This window comes from Pan paniscus, chromosome 1 (assembly GCF_029289425.2).
Source record: "Pan paniscus chromosome 1, NHGRI_mPanPan1-v2.0_pri, whole genome shotgun sequence".
Lineage (NCBI taxonomy): Eukaryota > Metazoa > Chordata > Mammalia > Primates > Hominidae > Pan > Pan paniscus.
Window position 1 is genome coordinate 214,858,448 of NC_073249.2, and position 16,327 is coordinate 214,874,774.

General features: G+C 47.2%; 1 pseudogene; it reads right to left on the minus strand.

The window, feature by feature from the left end:
• Positions 1-482: 482 nt before the first annotated feature.
• Positions 483-4,219, minus strand: LOC129393908 (PRAME family member 17-like; annotated as a pseudogene).
• Positions 4,220-16,327: the final 12,108 nt, after the last annotated feature.

A 16,327-nucleotide genomic window follows, 5' to 3' on the forward strand; every position in this document is an offset into this window, starting at 1 on the left:
GGACTGCTTCTAACACAGGAATTTTCTGAGCTTCATGTGAAGCTTTCAGTGAATTTCATGTGAATTCACTCCTGGTCCAATGAAGCCATTTCCTGGCATGGCCAAAGATCAGGGACGGATTCCTCTGGATCTGTCCATTAGGAGTGAGCAGGGTCTCAGTATCTGGGGAGCAGTGAGGGCCCCTGAGAAGAGGGTAGGTTTCAGTGGCTCATCATCACTGCCCACACAGAATGTTCCAGGCCCCAAGTGTGCATCCTTTGTGAATGAACCCAGTGAACAGGCATGGGAGAAATTAAGGAAGAAACAGATGACTGAAAGAAAGCAAAAAATGAGTGAGAATTAATCAAAATGATCACATTTCAGTTTTGATGCCTTGATTTGCTGCAGCTGAACCTCAATCACAGATGACGTAGTACCTCTCATCAGTAACTAGAGATTTCTGATATATAAATGGCTAAAACTGGTTGATCAATCGTGGAAGACACCAGAAAGTTTCCATTCAGGTTCCATTTATTTTTGACATTTTTAAGTAACCATCCTTGCGAGGGTAACTCCTGCATCATTCTAGAACTTCAGGTTCCATTTCTGAGTCTAGGAAACAGGTCCTTGAAGGGCTCATCAATGCCAAGTCAGCATTTTCACCCAGTCCTGCCCCCAGCTGAGTCACCTTTGTTTTTCCACTCACAGTCAGCACGTGCCTGAAACACATGGCTGTGTGCTTCCTTTAAGATGCACCTGACCAGGCCCGGCTGCTCATGCCTGTAAACCCAGCACTGTGGAAGGCCAAGGTAGTCAGATCACTTGAGGTCAGCAGTTTGAGGCCAGCCTCCTCCAACATCGTGAAACCCTGTCTCTAATAAAAATACAAAAATTACACTTTGGGAGGCCGAGGCGGGTGGATCACGAGGTCAGGAGATCGAGACCATCCTGGCTAACTTGGTGAAACCCTGACTCTACTAAAAATACCAAAAATTAGCTGGGTGTGGTGGTGGGCACCTGTAGTCCCAGCTACTCTGGAGGCTGACGCAGGAGAATGGCGTGAACCCTGGAGGCGGAGGTTGCAGTGAGCCGAAATCACGCCACTTCACTCCAGCCTGGGCAACAGAGCAAGACTCTGTCTCAAAAACAAAAGAAAAAAAAATACAAAATTAGCTGGGTGTGGTGGTGCATGCCAGTAACACCAGCTACTAGGGAGGCTGAGGCAGGAGAATCACTTGAACCTGGGAGGTGGAAGTTGCAGTGAGCTGAGATTGTGCCACTGCACTTCAGCCTGAGGGACAGAGCGAGACTCCATCAAAAAAAAAAAGCACTGGTGTCCTAGATTTTAGTGCCCAAGGGTCCAGAAGAAAGCGTATCCATCCCACTAGCCAGGCCTTCCCTAAGAGCAAAGATGGAGGTCCACTTTCTCAGATGGCCATGAGCCACAGGAAGGGCAGGGAACGGGACCAGAAAAGATCCTCTTGGGCTGCCTGACTTCCCTGAGTGTACACATCAGCTCAGCCCGAATTGGGGCAAGGATCTCCCACTTGGCATGACCCCTGTTGTCAAGACTCTCCAGACGGGAAGGATACAACTCCAGGCCTAACTTGCTCAGCCCGCCTGTGTGACACAGCAGGTCTTTCAGAGCATTCATGGAGGTCTCGTTTCCATGAAAGTTGAAGGTGGTGAGCTGGGAGCAGCGGCTCAGGGCAGGCAGGAGGAGCCCGAGTTGGGAGTCCTGGATCTGACAGTCCTTTAACGTGAGGGTCTCGAGAGTAGCAGCAACTTTCTCTAGCAGAGCTCCAAGGGGCTCAAGATTGGTGGTCCACATTAGGATATGAATCAGATGCAGCTCCTTTAGCTGACTGAGGCTTGGTTACTAAGACAGACACTCCATGTCCCGATCAGCTAGGTAAGCATGACAGAATATAAAGGCCCCCAAGAGGTTCTTGAGGCACCTGGGGAGAGCAAGAAATTAGTTATGGGCAATGGTGCCAGTTAGAGGAGGGGGGTGGGAAATAATCTCAATGGTAAACTTGAAGTGGGCATTGAGTAATTCTGCACCTTACTACCACACAGGTGTTATAGTAACTGCAACGGGGAAGCCTGTTTCACCCAAACACAAGTTTGTTCCCATCATCAGATGATGGTCTGTGTGCAAGGTGCTGCCTGATGAAGACTCAGATCATTCAGGGGCAGCTCCATTTTAGGCTCAGTCCTTTCAGCCTTGCTTGTGTGATTGGTTCAAGGCCACAAAATCTTTAAGGCCTCTTTACTGCATCTTTCAGCAGACAGCCTCATCTCTGGGCCAGAGGAGCCCAGTGGGAGATGTGCACAAAGAACTCAACTGAGCAAGGTCTAGGGACATCAGCTAGGGCCACCTGCCTGCAAAGGTTCCGTGACGTGCCCGCATCTGCAAACCACCTATCACTTTATACCACTCTCCGGCCTACTCCCTCACCTCTGCCCAAGAGGCATGCTTTTCTCATGTCAACTACTTTTCCTGGGGTTCAAAAGAACCTTTTACAGACAGAGAATTAGAGACAGGATCATTGGTGTTTACTAAGCTGTGAGGATGGAGCTTCTACTGTGAAACACGCAGGTTTGATGCACTTTCCCTTCTTTCATACTCTCCTCTATATGAAGAGTAAGTTTCATCATATTAACTTCAAACGCACTTCCTAAAAAGGAATTCACAAATGTACCCTCCCTAGATCTGAACCCCTAACTAACTAGCTCCCTGCATGTCTCTCTCTGTAGCATCTGCCCCAGGCCATCCCTCTGCCCTTATTTGAGCGGGCTTGTGATACCCACTTCAGGATATAGAGCACTGAACAGCATAATGAGTTGACATTCTAGCGTCCCATTCCCTGTGACATCACCAGTGGCTGGCACACAGTAGATGCCCACTAGCATTTACAGTGAAAAAGAACAAAAGTCTGTGGTGTGGTCTGCAGAGAAAGCTCACCATCCTTTCTTACCTGAGCAGGTGCTCCAGGTCTTTGATATTATTGACCTTTCTTATATAAAGCATCTGAGGGTAGGACAGGCAGAGGAATGGACAGTCCAAGTCAGGAACTAACTGCTGTTGGCCGCTTACATATAATTCATCGTCATAACCGAAGGCTAAAAAGAGTTTGCGAAGATTGCTCATCTGGCCCAGTTAAGGGGCAAACTTTCCTGTTTTATTCAGAGAGCACTTTCTCCTAACTTCCAACTCCTGGATACTGTCTGGGTACACCCTTTTCAATAAATTTCTGAAACTTGAAGTTGGCATTGAGTAATTCTGCACCTTATTACAGCACAGGTGCACTAGGCCTCTTCTGTAGTGGATCCACCCACAGAGGTAGCTCAGGCATTCATCCAGTGTACTTTTCTTTAGGCAGAGGTCTATGAACACCTTCAAGGGCTGGCACTCTCCCATCCTTGGACAGTCCTCCACTGTCTGCCTTTTACTCATGGCCTCTGGGGAGCAGGAGAGGGCCCTGGCTCCAGACCATATGGTCCAGAAATTCCCATCAACATCCCACAAATCCAGCACTTGAAGTTTCCACCTCCTGTGAGTAACATAGGGGAAAAGCTCGGAATGTAGGCAAGGATCCACCCCTGACCTGAACTTTCACTCCACATCCAGGACATCAATCAGCTGCTCCTGTCCTCAGTGCTCCTCCTTCTGTCTCTTCTCCATCCCGCTCCCCCTTAGGTTCTGCCTGGTTCTCACTTCTAGAACCTTTACGTTCCACTGGGAGAAAGCAGGTTCCTGTTTCCTCAGTGGACCCTGTATGGTGAGCAGTCCTTTCCCAGAGGATCTGGGCAATGGTCAAGGCCTCTCATGGGCACCATCAGAAGCCTCTGAGGCACCCTAGCTCCCCAACCCCACCACTCCTCCTGAGCCAGCTGTCCCTTCCCTGGATGCCTGGACCCTTCCCACCAGGCCACCTGAGTCACTTCACCTGAGGCAAACCTTCTGGGCCAGCAGTGTATCAAGTCCCTTCAGCACAGCTTGCAAGGTCTCCAGATGAGGTGTCTTCATCAGGGATCCCAGAGGGAGGTGGAGGAAGGACCAGGCCTGCACCATCAGCTTCAGGGCCTCATAGCATCTCCTGCTGATGGCCTCCATGAACATCAGAGGGAAGACCTCCCTGGGCAGCTCGTGCAGGGTGAAGATGGTCAAGAACTGGTTCCTCAGCAGGCTCTGCCCTGCCAGCTCCAGGAGTCTGGATGGGGACTGGAGGCTCATTCTGACAAATCTGCAAGGAAAAACTCTAGAGGACAATCCAGTGAAAAGGCAAGTTTCTCAGGCCTATCCCCTGCAACCCCTGCTTCTTCTAGGGCCAAAGTCAGTTCTCTAGCATGTGTGAAAGAGCCCTCAGTTTACTCCAATTCCATTCTGCAATAAGTGGCCACAGAGGCATAGTTCTGCCCTTCTGGTACTAAGAAGAGTGTGTCCCAACCTCTAAAGAGCAGGCAAGATCCCTCCTATAGGGTCCATGAATTATTAGCCACTGCACCACTACACTGATAGCACTGGAAAGTGTTAGCAAGGATCTTTGAAGCTCAGATCTCCACTTTTTTGAGAAAACAAAATGTCTTCTTGGCCAGGCACGGTGGCTCATGCCTGTAATCCCAGCACTTTGGGAGCCCAAGGTGGGCGGATCATGAGGTCGGGAGTTCGAGACCAGCCCGGCCAACATGGTGAAATACCATCTCTACTGATACAAAATATTAGCCGGGTGTGGTGGTCCCTGCCTGTAATCCCAGCTACTTGGGAAGCTGAGGCAGGAGAATCTCTCAACCCGAGGGCCAGAGTTTGCAGTGAGCCAAAATCTAGCCACTGCACTCCAGCCTGGGTGGCAGAGTGAGACTCTGTCTCAAAAAAAAAAAAAAAAAAAAATGTAAAGGGAAGCCAAGCATGGCGTCTTACAGCTGTAATCCCAACACTTTGGGAAGCCAAGGCAGAACAATCACTTGAGCCCAGGAGTTCCAGACCAGCTAGGGCAACATAGTGATAGCCCATGTCTACTAGACTCTACTAGAATATTAAATAATTATCTGAGCATTGTGGCACATGCCTATAGTCTCAGCTACTCTGCAGACAGAGGTGGGAGGATGGCTTGAGCCTGGGAAGCAGAGGTTTCAGTTATCTGAGATTGTGCCACCACACTCCAGCCTGGCCAACAGAGAAAGACCCTGTCTCAAGTAATAATAATAATAGTAATAATAATAATAATAATAACACACATTGGGATTGAGTCTACGGGAAGAAATGGATCCTACATTCAAAACAAAGACTCTACTCTTGAAAATAGTGTATGGGGCCAGACATGGTGGCTCATGCCTGTAATCCCAAGACTTTAGGAGACAAGGTGGGGTGTTTGCTTGAGTCCAGGTGTTCCAGACCAGCCTGGCTAACAAAGCCAGACCCCATCACTATAAAAAAATTTAATAGAGCATGGTGGAAGGAATATCTTTATAATTTTAGTAAAAAACAAAGCCTATCTTTCAAAATCACAATAGCATTCTTGGGTGGGGTGACTCTTGCCTGTAATCCCAGCACTTTGGGAGGCTAAGGGCTGGCAGATCAGATGGAGTCCAGGGGTTCCAGACCAGCCTGGGCAATATGGTACAACCCCATCTCTACTAAAAATACAATTAGCCAGGCCTCATGGTGTGGGTCTGTAGTCCCAGCTACTGGGAAGGCTGAGGTGAGAAGATCCCTTCAATACAGGAGACAGAGGTTGCACTGAGGCAATTATCACACCACTGCAGTACAGCTGGGAGACAGAGTGAGACTTTGTCTCAAGAAATTTTAAAATCATAATAACATACTCTATAAACTGCAAATTAAGGGCACACAATCTACAAATTTTAAATGTCAAGGAATGAGACATTAATTAATTGGATTCTTTTTTTTTTTTAATTGAGACAGAGTCTATTGCCCAGGCTGGAGTGCAATGGCGTGATCTCGGCTCACTGCAACCTCCACCTCCTGGGCTGAAGCAATTCACCTGCCTCAGCCTCCTCAGTAGCTTGGATTACAGGCATGTGCCACCATGCCCAGTTAATTTTTGTATTTTTAGTAGAGAAGGCGTTTCACTGTGTTGGTCAGCCTGGTCTCAAATTCCTGATCTCAGGTGATGCACCCACCTTGGTCTCCCAAAGTGCTGGGATTACAGGCATGAGCTGCTGTCCCTGGCCCAGTTGGATTCTTTTTTAATTCTTTGGTTAAGAATTTTGGAATGACATAAAACAAAGCACAAATAAATTTTTTTTTTCCTTTTTAAGGCAGAGTCTTGCTGGGTCACCCAGGTGTGCACCACCATGCCCGGCTAATGTTTGCATTTTAAGTAGAGATGGAGTTGGCCTCATGTGATCTGGCTGCCTTGGCCTTTCAAGGTTGCTGGAATTACAGGTGTGAGCCATCATGGGAGTCTCAGCTACTTGGAAGGCTGAGGAGGGAGGATCCGTTGAGCATGGGGGGCAGAGGTTGCAGTGAGGTGAGGAGTTTGAGAGCAGTGTACCCAACATGGCAAAATCTCATCTCTACTAAAAATACAAAAATTAGCTGCGCATGGTGGCAGGTGCCTTGTAATCCCAGCTACTTTGGAGGCTGAGGCGGGAGAATTCCTTGAAGCCGGGAGGCGGAGGTTGCAGTGAGCTGAGATCGTGACACTGCACTCCAATGTGGGCGACAGAGTGAGACTCCTTCTTGGAGAAAAAAAAAAAAAAAGAACTTTGAAATGTGGCAGGGCCCAGTAGCTCATGCCTATTATCCCAGCACTTTGGGAGGCCAAGGCAGGTTAATCACTTGAGAGGTCAGGAGTTCAAGACCAGCCTGGCCAACATGGTTAAAACTTACCTCTACTAAAAATACAAAATTAGGGCTGGGCACGGTGGCTCACACCTGTAATCCCAGCACTTTGGGAGGCCGAGGCAGGCGGATCACGAAGTCAGGAGTTCGAGACAAGCCTGGCCAACATGGTGAAACCCCACCTCTACTAAAAATACAAAAATTAGCCAGGTGTGATGGTGGTTGCCTATAATCCCAGTACTCGGGAGGCTGAGGTAGGAGAATCACTTGAACCTGGGAGGTGGAGGTTGCAGTGAGCCGAGATTGTGCCTGTCAGGTCTCTGAGCCCAAGCCAAGCCATCGCATCCCCTGTGACTTGCACGTATACATCCAGATGGCCTGAAGTAACTGAAGATCCACAAAAGAAGTAAAAACAGCTTTAACTGATGACATTCCACCATTGTGTTTTGTTCCTGCCCCACCCTAACTGATCAATGTACTTTGTAATCTCCCCCACCCTTAAGAAGGTACTTCGTAGTCTCCCCCACCCTTAAGAAGGTTCTTTGTAATTCTCCCAACTCTTGAGAATGTACTTTGTGAGATCCACCCCTGCCCACCAGAGAACAACCCCCTTTGACTGTAATTTTCCATTACCTTCCCAAATCCTATAAAATGGCCCCACCCCATCTCCCTTCGCTGACTCTCTTTTCGGACTCAGCCCGCCTGCACCCAGGTGAAATAAACAGCCATGTTGCTCACACAAAGCCTGTTTGGTGGTCTCAACACGGACACGCATGAAAGTGCCATTGCCCTGCAGCCAGAGCAAGAGTGACGCTCCGTCTCAAAAAAAAAAAAAAAAAAGAAACTTATCAAGCCCTGAAGCAATATGGAAAAAAAAAAATACAAAATTTAGTCAGGCATAGTGGTGGGTGCCTGTAATTCCAGATAGTAGGGAGGCTGAGGCAGGAGAATCACTTGATCCAGGAGGCGGAGGTTGCAGTGAATCAGGATCGCACCACTGCACTCCAGCCTGGGTGACAGAGCAAGTTTGTCTCAAAAAAATAAAATAAAAGAGAACTTTGAGATGGCATAAACTAAAACAGAAATAAAATATTTGGAGAGTGGCTGGGCGTGGTGGTTCATGCCGGTAATCTCAGCACTTTGGGAGGCTGAGGCAGATGAACCACGAGGTCAGGAGTTCAAGACCAGCCTGGCCAACATGGTGAAACCCTGTCTCTCTAAAAATACAAAAAAAAATTAGCCAGGCGTGGTGGTGGGCGTCTGTAGTCCCAGCTACTCGGGAGGCTGAGGCAGGAGAATTGCTTGAACTCAGGAGGTGGAAGTTGCAATGAGCCGAGATCGTGCCACTGCATTCCAGCCCAGGCAACGGAGTGAGGCTCTGTCTCATAACAAACAAACAAACAAAAATATATATGTACATATATATTTGGAGTGTAGATAAAAGTGTATTAGAGGAAAAATCAAAGCCTACATCTGTTCATCTGAAAAACAGGCAGGAGAATTCCTGTGTCATCTTGACCTCCATGTCGTCATCCTGACTGTCTGACTGTGGGTCATAGGAGTGCCCTTTGTGGAGGTCACTGACTTACCAGATCTGGACTCACTTTGCAGTGTACTTGGATCTCATGGAGAACCAAGCGGTAACTCCAGGCACCACAGCTCTGGGTCTCTTCTGGGGGTGCTGACAAGCTTTCTTGAACCTTTCTCATCACACCTCCCCTTTTCAACCACCAGCTTCTCATCAGAGAGTGATGCCTGATTGGATTTCTGAAGCTCCACCCAGTTAAGCCTGTGAATTCAGGTGTCCATTCAATCCCTTGGATATCCAATCATGAAACTGAAAGTGTTGGGATTAGAACGCAAGTCAAGAATTCATTTTGATAACGTTGATCCAGCCGAAGATCTCTGAACCATAAAGCTTTCAGGTTTTGTGTTTCTGTCTAATCTCAGGAACAGATTGAACCCTTCCCTGTCTCAAACTCAAAAATAGGAAGGAAGGTCACATATTAGTACAACTCATTCTCTGTGGAGGGCATTAATGAATGAATTCTTGACTTCCACCCTAATCCTAACAAACACTGATGGAATTTACTAAGGGACTGACTGATAAGGTGGATGGTGTGTGCCTGTACTCCCACTGAGCAATTCATATTGAGGAATTATTTTCTTATTTTGCTGAGAATATTTTTAAAATCCTGAATGAGTCATTGAATTTTTTCAAATGTTTTTCCTACATCAATTAAGATGATCATTTTCTGGTGCTTTTATTCTATTTATTTGTTTAAATATGTTGGTTGAATTTTTTTTTTTGTTGGGGGAGACAGAGTCTCGCTCTGTGGTCCTGGCTGGAGTGCAGTGGTGTGATCTCGGCTCACTGCAACCTCTATCTTCCGAGTTCAAGCAATTCTCCTGCCTCAGCCTCCTGAGTGGCTGGGATTACAAATGTGCACCACCACGCCTGGCTAATTTTTGTGTTTTTACTAGAGACAGGGTTTCCCATGTTGCCCAGGCTGGTCTTGAACTTGTGATCTCTGGTGATCTGCCCACCTCGGCCTCCCAAAGTTGTTGGGAGTGCAGGCGTGAGCCACTGCGCCTGGCCCAATCATGCATGTTTGGTTGATATTCAAATGTTAAAACCATTTTCATTGTCCCTTTGGTCATTTTTATAAATTGTTGGAAGACACGTAGGTGGATGGGATTGGAAGGAGAAGAGTGGAGAGACAGGTGGCCCTAAAGTGGGAGGAAGGTACATATGCCTTCATTTTACTGAGGACTAAGGTCTGAATTTTTTATCTTGCCCAAATTCCTAAGGAGTCTACAGAGTCATGCCCCAAAATCATAAATTCCCATCAGATGAGTTTTTTTTAGCCCTGTATATGGTGACTTACTTTCCAATCTGACTCTGGCATAACATCCTGTGACAGAGGAGAAAGTCAAGATATTTTGCCCCAAGGCATGTTTCTTTGCCATATCTTGAAATGGCCCTGCAAAGCTGTCCTTTATGGGGGAAAATCTGCATCTGTAAAGAATCTCTATTAACACAGCTAGATCTTTTTCTTGCAGGCCCTCCCAATCCTGAAGAGATGGACTGTCTGGCACATTTTAAGGGTCTGAATAGGAAACATTTGTCATCTGTTGTCTCGAAGGGTGGCCACTATAAGATTTCAAAAGAACCTTGGTCTCCACAATCTTTTATTTCACCCTGACCATTTCCTTTCTATGGATCCCAGGTCTTTAGACAAACTCAACCAATTGTCAACCAGAAAATGTTTAAATTTACCTATAGCCTGGAAGCCCCCCACCCTTCAGTTGTCTCTCCTTTCTGAGCTAAACCAATGTAATTCTTTTCTTTTCTTTTCTTCTCTTTTCTTTTCTTTTCTTTTCTTTTCTTCTCTCCTCTCTCTCTCCCTCTCCCCCTCCCTCCCTCTCTCCCTCTCTCTTTCTTTCTTTCACACAGATTCTCACTCTGTCGCCCAGGCTGAAATGCAGTGGTGTGCTCTTGGCTTACTGCGATCTCTGTCTCCCGGGTTCAAGTAATTCTCCTGTCTCAGCCTCCCGAGTAGCTGGGAATACAGGCACACACCATCACGCCTGGCTAATTTTTGTATTTTTACAAAAATTAGACGGGGTTTCACTATGTTGGCCAGGCTGGTCTCTAACTCCTGACCTCAGGTGTTCCACCCGCCTCGGCCTCCTAAAGTGCTGGGATTACAGGCGTGAGCCACCACTCACCTGGCCATGTATTTCTTTTTTCTTTCTTTTTTTTTTTTTTTTTTTTTTGAGATGGATTCTGGCTCTGTCACCCAGTCTGGAGTGCAGTGGTGTGATCTCAGCTCACTGCAAACTCCACCTCCCAGATTCAAGCAATTCTTCTGCCTCAGCCTCCTGAGTAGCTGGGATTAAAGGTGTGTAGCACCGTGACAGGCTAATTTTTGTATTTTTAGTAGAGATGGGGTTTCAGCATGTTGGCCAGGCTGGTCTCGAACTCCTGACCTCAAATGATCCACCCACCTCAGCCTCTGAAAGTGCTGGGATTACAGGCGTGAGCCACTGAACCAGGGGGACTGGCCATATATTTCTTAGATGTATTTAATTGATGTTTCATGTACCCCTAAACTGTATAAAACCAAGCTGCGCCCCAACCACCCTGGGCACGTGTTCTCCAGACCTCTTTATTTTTTTTTTTTTTTGAGATGGAGTCTTGCTCTGTCACCCAGGCTGGAGTGCAGTGGCGTGATCTCAGCTCAAAGCAAGCTCCGCCTCCCGGGTTCACGCCATTCTCCTGCCTCAGCCTCCCGAGTAGCTGGGACTACAGGCGCCCGCCACCATGCCCACCTAATTTTTTTTTGTATTTTTAGTAGAGACAGGGTTTCACCATTTTAGCCAGGATGGTCTCAATCTCCTGACCTTGTGATCCGCCTGCCTCGGCCTCCCAAAGTGCTGGGATTACAGGCATGAGCCACTGTGCCCAGCCTCTCCAGACCTCTTGAGGGCTGTGTCATGGGCCATGGTCATTCATATTTGGCTCAGAATAAATCTCTTCACATATATTTCAGAGTTTGACTCTTTTTATCAACATTACTATTATATTTTTCAACTGCATACATATTATATGTGTGTATTTACTATATACAGTGTTCTGTTGGTATGTATCATTTATTTTACTACTTATTTATTTTAAGTTTGGAAGAGAGAGCTTTATTTTTCATAAAAGGTGGCCATGGCCAGGCAAGGTGGCTCATAGCTGGAATTCCAGCACCTGATCCCAGTGGGTGGATCACCTGAGGTCAGGAGTTCGAGACCAGCCTGGCCAACATGTTGAAACCCTGTCCCTACTAAAAATACAAAAATCAGCTGGGCATGGTGGCCCACGCCTGTAATCCCAGCTACTTGGGAGGCTGAGGCAGGAGAATGACTTGAACCTGGGAAGCAGAGGTTGCAGTGAGCCGAGATGGCACCACTGCACTCCAGCCTGGGTGACAGAAGGAGACTCCGTGTCAAAAAAAAAAAAAAAAAAAAGAGTGGCCAAGTGTCGGATGGCCACTCTGACGGGAGGAGCAGCATCAGGCAGTTGGTTGCTATGAGCGGTAGATTCTTAAAGAGCTGGTTTCTGTTTGACCCTCAAGGAAGAAAGGCTAATGGTGGTTAGCAAGGGAGGGGGTATACTGAAGCATGTGGACCCCCCCACCCACCATCTCGTTCTCCTTGAGAACTCAGTTTTCAAGGATAACTGGGGGTTCCTCTTGACCAACAGGGGGTCTGTTTCTTCAGTTAGGGGGCTTAGAAATTCACTGTTATTTCTCATTTTCCCCCCTGTTCATCAGGATATGCCAGAAGCAGCATCAATGGCCAAAGTTTTAATTTGTCTCATGTGGATGACAGGGTGGCGGAGCTACCTGCCTTGGTCCACCCAACCCCTAGGTGGGACTCCTATGGACGTGAGATTCAGAGCCAAAAGACTTACAGCCAATTAAAGCATCCTAGGCCAGATGAGCATGGCGGTGGGCAGGCACGCATCAACACTTAAAACCTTTTAGGCAACATAAGCCTAAAACCAAAGCCAAAAAGCAAGCTTACAAAAATGGACTTATCTATAAGTTCTACGCATTGAGCTACTGCAACCTTGGTTTTAGTTAGACTTGTAGCAATTAGCTATAAACATAAACATTTCCCTGAAACCACTTAAGGTAAGGGATTTAGAGACTTCTGTGTCCCACAGCATTTTTTTGTGGTTTCTTTTGTAATCTGTCCTAAAGTGGCCAAAAAATGTCTTTATCATATCTCCATTGGCATAAACCCAATAGTGAGAACAACTATACCCAAAAGGCTTTATCACCACCTGTCTTGATATCCTCTTGGTGATTCTCCTTTAATGCTCTAGAAAGCAGGAATTTTTCCATAATTGGAATGGATGGATAATGACCCAGGAGGAAAAGTCCCTCAGTTGCCAACTGTTGAGGCATCTGTGTGCCCATTCTTCCTTTTTTGGATACGGAGTCTTGCTCTGTCACCAGGCTGGAGTGCAGTGGCACGATCTCAGCTCACTGCAACCTCTGCTTCCTGGGTTCAAGGAATCTCCTGCCTCAGCCTCCCAAGTAGCTGGAACTACAGGCATCCCCCACCACACCCAGCTAATTTTTGGTAGAGACAGGGTTTTACCTTGTTGGCCAGCAATAAGGAAATGATTCAGAACAGCTGGGCTCCCAACTAAACCCACCCTCAATCCTGGAAACTCGGCCCTAAGTGAAAACAGCTAACCCCATTTTTCTGCCCAAATGATTGCCCTTTTGGCCTTCCCCACACCCTATCCTGGGCCCATAAACAGACCAGCTGGCAGAGCAACACAAGCGGCTGCTGCAAGTGGTCGGGGATGCAAGATGCTGAGCATCGGAATACAAGTGACTGAACGTTGGGGATACAAGCAGATGAGCATTAAATCCTACAGAGAGATGCAGCTAACTTCAGATGGTGTGGCTTCAGGGGAAGATCACCTTCTTGCTTCACCGTCCCCTTTCTTTTTTTTTTTTTGAGACGGAGTCTCACTCTGTTGCCCAGGCTGGAGTGCAGTGGCGTGATCTCAGCTCACTGCTCACTGCAAGCTCTGCCTCCTGGGCTTAAGAGATTCTCCTGCCTCAGCCTCCCAAGTAGCTTGGATTACAGTTGCCCGCCACCACGCCCAGCTAATTTTTTTGTATTTTTAGTTGAGATGGGGTTTCACCATGTTGGCCAGGCTGGTCTCGAGCTCCTGACCTCAGGTGATCCATCTGCCTCAGCCTCCCAAAGTGCTGGGATTACAGACTTGAGCCACTGTGCCTGGCAGCACCACCCCCTTTCTAACTCCCCTTTCCACTGAGAGCCACATTTATCACCCAATAAAATCCTTCACTTATGCTACTCTTTAAATAGCTAATGGGACCTGGTTCTTCCTTTACACCGAATAAGAACTTGAGTGTCAAACAGGGCAGGTGCGGGAAGCTGTCACTCTGACCCTACACTGAGCTGTTCACACTCAGCCATCCACAGACTGCAGCCGGAATGAAACAAGCCACTCTAGTTCCTGCCCATGAAGAAGGTCAAAGTCAAGGGAACAATCCTGTCTCAGGAACACACTTTACTGGACAGGTTATCAAACGCTTAAAGAAGATTTTACAAATTTAGTGGCACTACCATTGCCCTTGTTTTTCTCAGCCTTCTACAAAGGTTGAATGAACAAATGGTATCTTGAAACTAAAATTAGCTAAATCAGGCTGGGAGCGGTGGCTCACATCTGTAATCCCAGCACTTTGGGAGGCCGAGGCGGGTGGATCACTTGTCAAGAGTTCGAGAGCAGCCTGGCCAACACGGTGAAACCCCTTCTCTTCTAAAGATACAAAAAGTAGCTGGGCATGGTGGTGCATGCCTGTATTCCCAGCTACTAGGGAGGCTGAGGCAGGAGAATCACTTGAACCCAGGAGGCAGAGGTTGCAGTGAGCCGAGATCGCACCATTTTACTCCAGTCTGGGAGACAGAGGAAGACTCTGTCTCAAAAAAAATAATAATAAAAATAAAATAAAATTAGCTACATCTGCAGGGAAGACTAGATTACACTAACCGAAAGTTTTTTTTGTTTGTTTGTTTGTTTTGAGACGGAGTCTTGCTCTGTCACCCAGGCTGCAGTGCAGTGGCATGATCTTGGCTCACTGCAAGCTCTGCCTCCTGGGTTCATGCCATTCTCCCGCCTCAGCCTCCTGAGCAGCTGGGACTACAGGCACCTGCCACCACGCCTGGCTAATTTTTTTCTATTTTTAGTAGAGATGCGGTTTCACCATGTTAGCCAGGATGGTGTCGATCTCCTGACCTCATGATCTGCCCACCTCGGCCTCCCAAAGTGCTGGGATTACAGGCATGAGCCACCATGCCGGGCTAATTTTTGTATTTTTAGTAGAGACGGGGTTTCACCATGTTGGCCAGGCTGGCCTCGAACTCCTTACCTCAAGTGATCCTCCCACCTTGGCCTTCCAAAGTGCTGGGATTACAGGTGTAAGCCACCGTGCCTGGCCTCAAACTGAACATTCTCAAAGTTCTACTGTTCAAAGTTTAGCTGCTTTCACTAAGCAAATCAATTGCTGGCTATGTAAACATTTTTTTTTAATCTTTGTTTTTGTTTTTCTTTTTCGAGACAGGGTCTTGTTTTGCAACCCAGGCTGGAGTGAAGTGGCACGATCATGGCTTATTGCAGCCTTGACCTGCCAGTCTCAATCAATCCTCCAAATCAGTCTCCTAAATAGCTAGGATTACAGGCGTGTGCCACCACACCTGGCTAGGTTTTGTGTTTTTTAATTTTTTTGTAGAGACAGGGTTTCACCATGCTGCCCTGGCTGGTCACTAACTCCTGGCCTCTGGGCTTAAGCAATCTGCCTGACTCGGCCTCCAAAAGTTCTGGGATAACAGGTGTGAGCCACCAAGCAGGGCCTGGAAATTTATTTCTGTGCATAGAAAACCTTAGTGCAACTGGGTTGATCTAGGCAGTGTTCCAGACTCCCTCTGTAATCAGACTCTTTGGTTTGACACACATTATGGAGATTGGAAGCCAATGTGTAAGGGAAATAGATATAAAATTAGAACATGACCACTACTTAGGAGGCTGCAGCAGAAGGATCACTTGAGTCCAGGAGTTCAAGGCTGCTATGAGCTATGATTATGCCACTGAATGCCTGGGCAACAGAGTGAAGAAGGCCTTATCTCAAAAAACAAAACAAAACAAAAACAAACAAACAAAACAACAGTCAGAGGTAGTAGTTCATGCCTGTAATCCCAGCACTTCGGGAGGCTGAAGAGGGCAGATCACTTGAGATCAGGAGTTCAAGACCAGCCTGGTCAACATGGTGAAACCCCATCTCTACTAAAAGTACAAGAAAAATTAGCTGGGTGTAGTAGCAGGCCCCTGTAATCCCAGCTACTTGGGAGGCTGAGCCAGGAAAATCGCTTGAACCCAGGAGGTAGAGGTTGCAGTGAGCTGAGATGGCAACACTACACTCCAGCCTGGGCAACAGAGTGAGACTCTGTCTAAATCAAAGCAAAACAAAACAAAACAACAAAACAAAACAAAACAAAACGATACATGAGCATGATCATGTTACCCTCTACTACGTAATCAACGTCTTACTAAAACCAGACATTGGTGGCCGGGCGCAGTGGCTCACATCTGTTATCCCAGCATTTTGGGAGGCCGAAGCAGGCAGATCTCCTGAGGTCAGGAGTTCAAGACCAGCCTGGCCAACGTGGTGAAACCCTGTCTCTACAAAAAATACAAAAAAATCAGCTGGGCATTATGGCGAGTGCCTGTTATTCCAGCTACTTGGGAGGCTGAGGCAGGAGAATCGCTGGAACCTGGGAGACAGAGGTTGCAGTGAGCTGAGATCGTGCCATTGCACTCCAGCCAGGGTAACATAACAAGACTCTGTCTCAATAAAAAATCCAAAAAACAAAAAACTAAAAAACTAGACATTGGTTTAATGGAAACATGAGAGGCAAAGGGATTGTCTCTACAGTTCTACT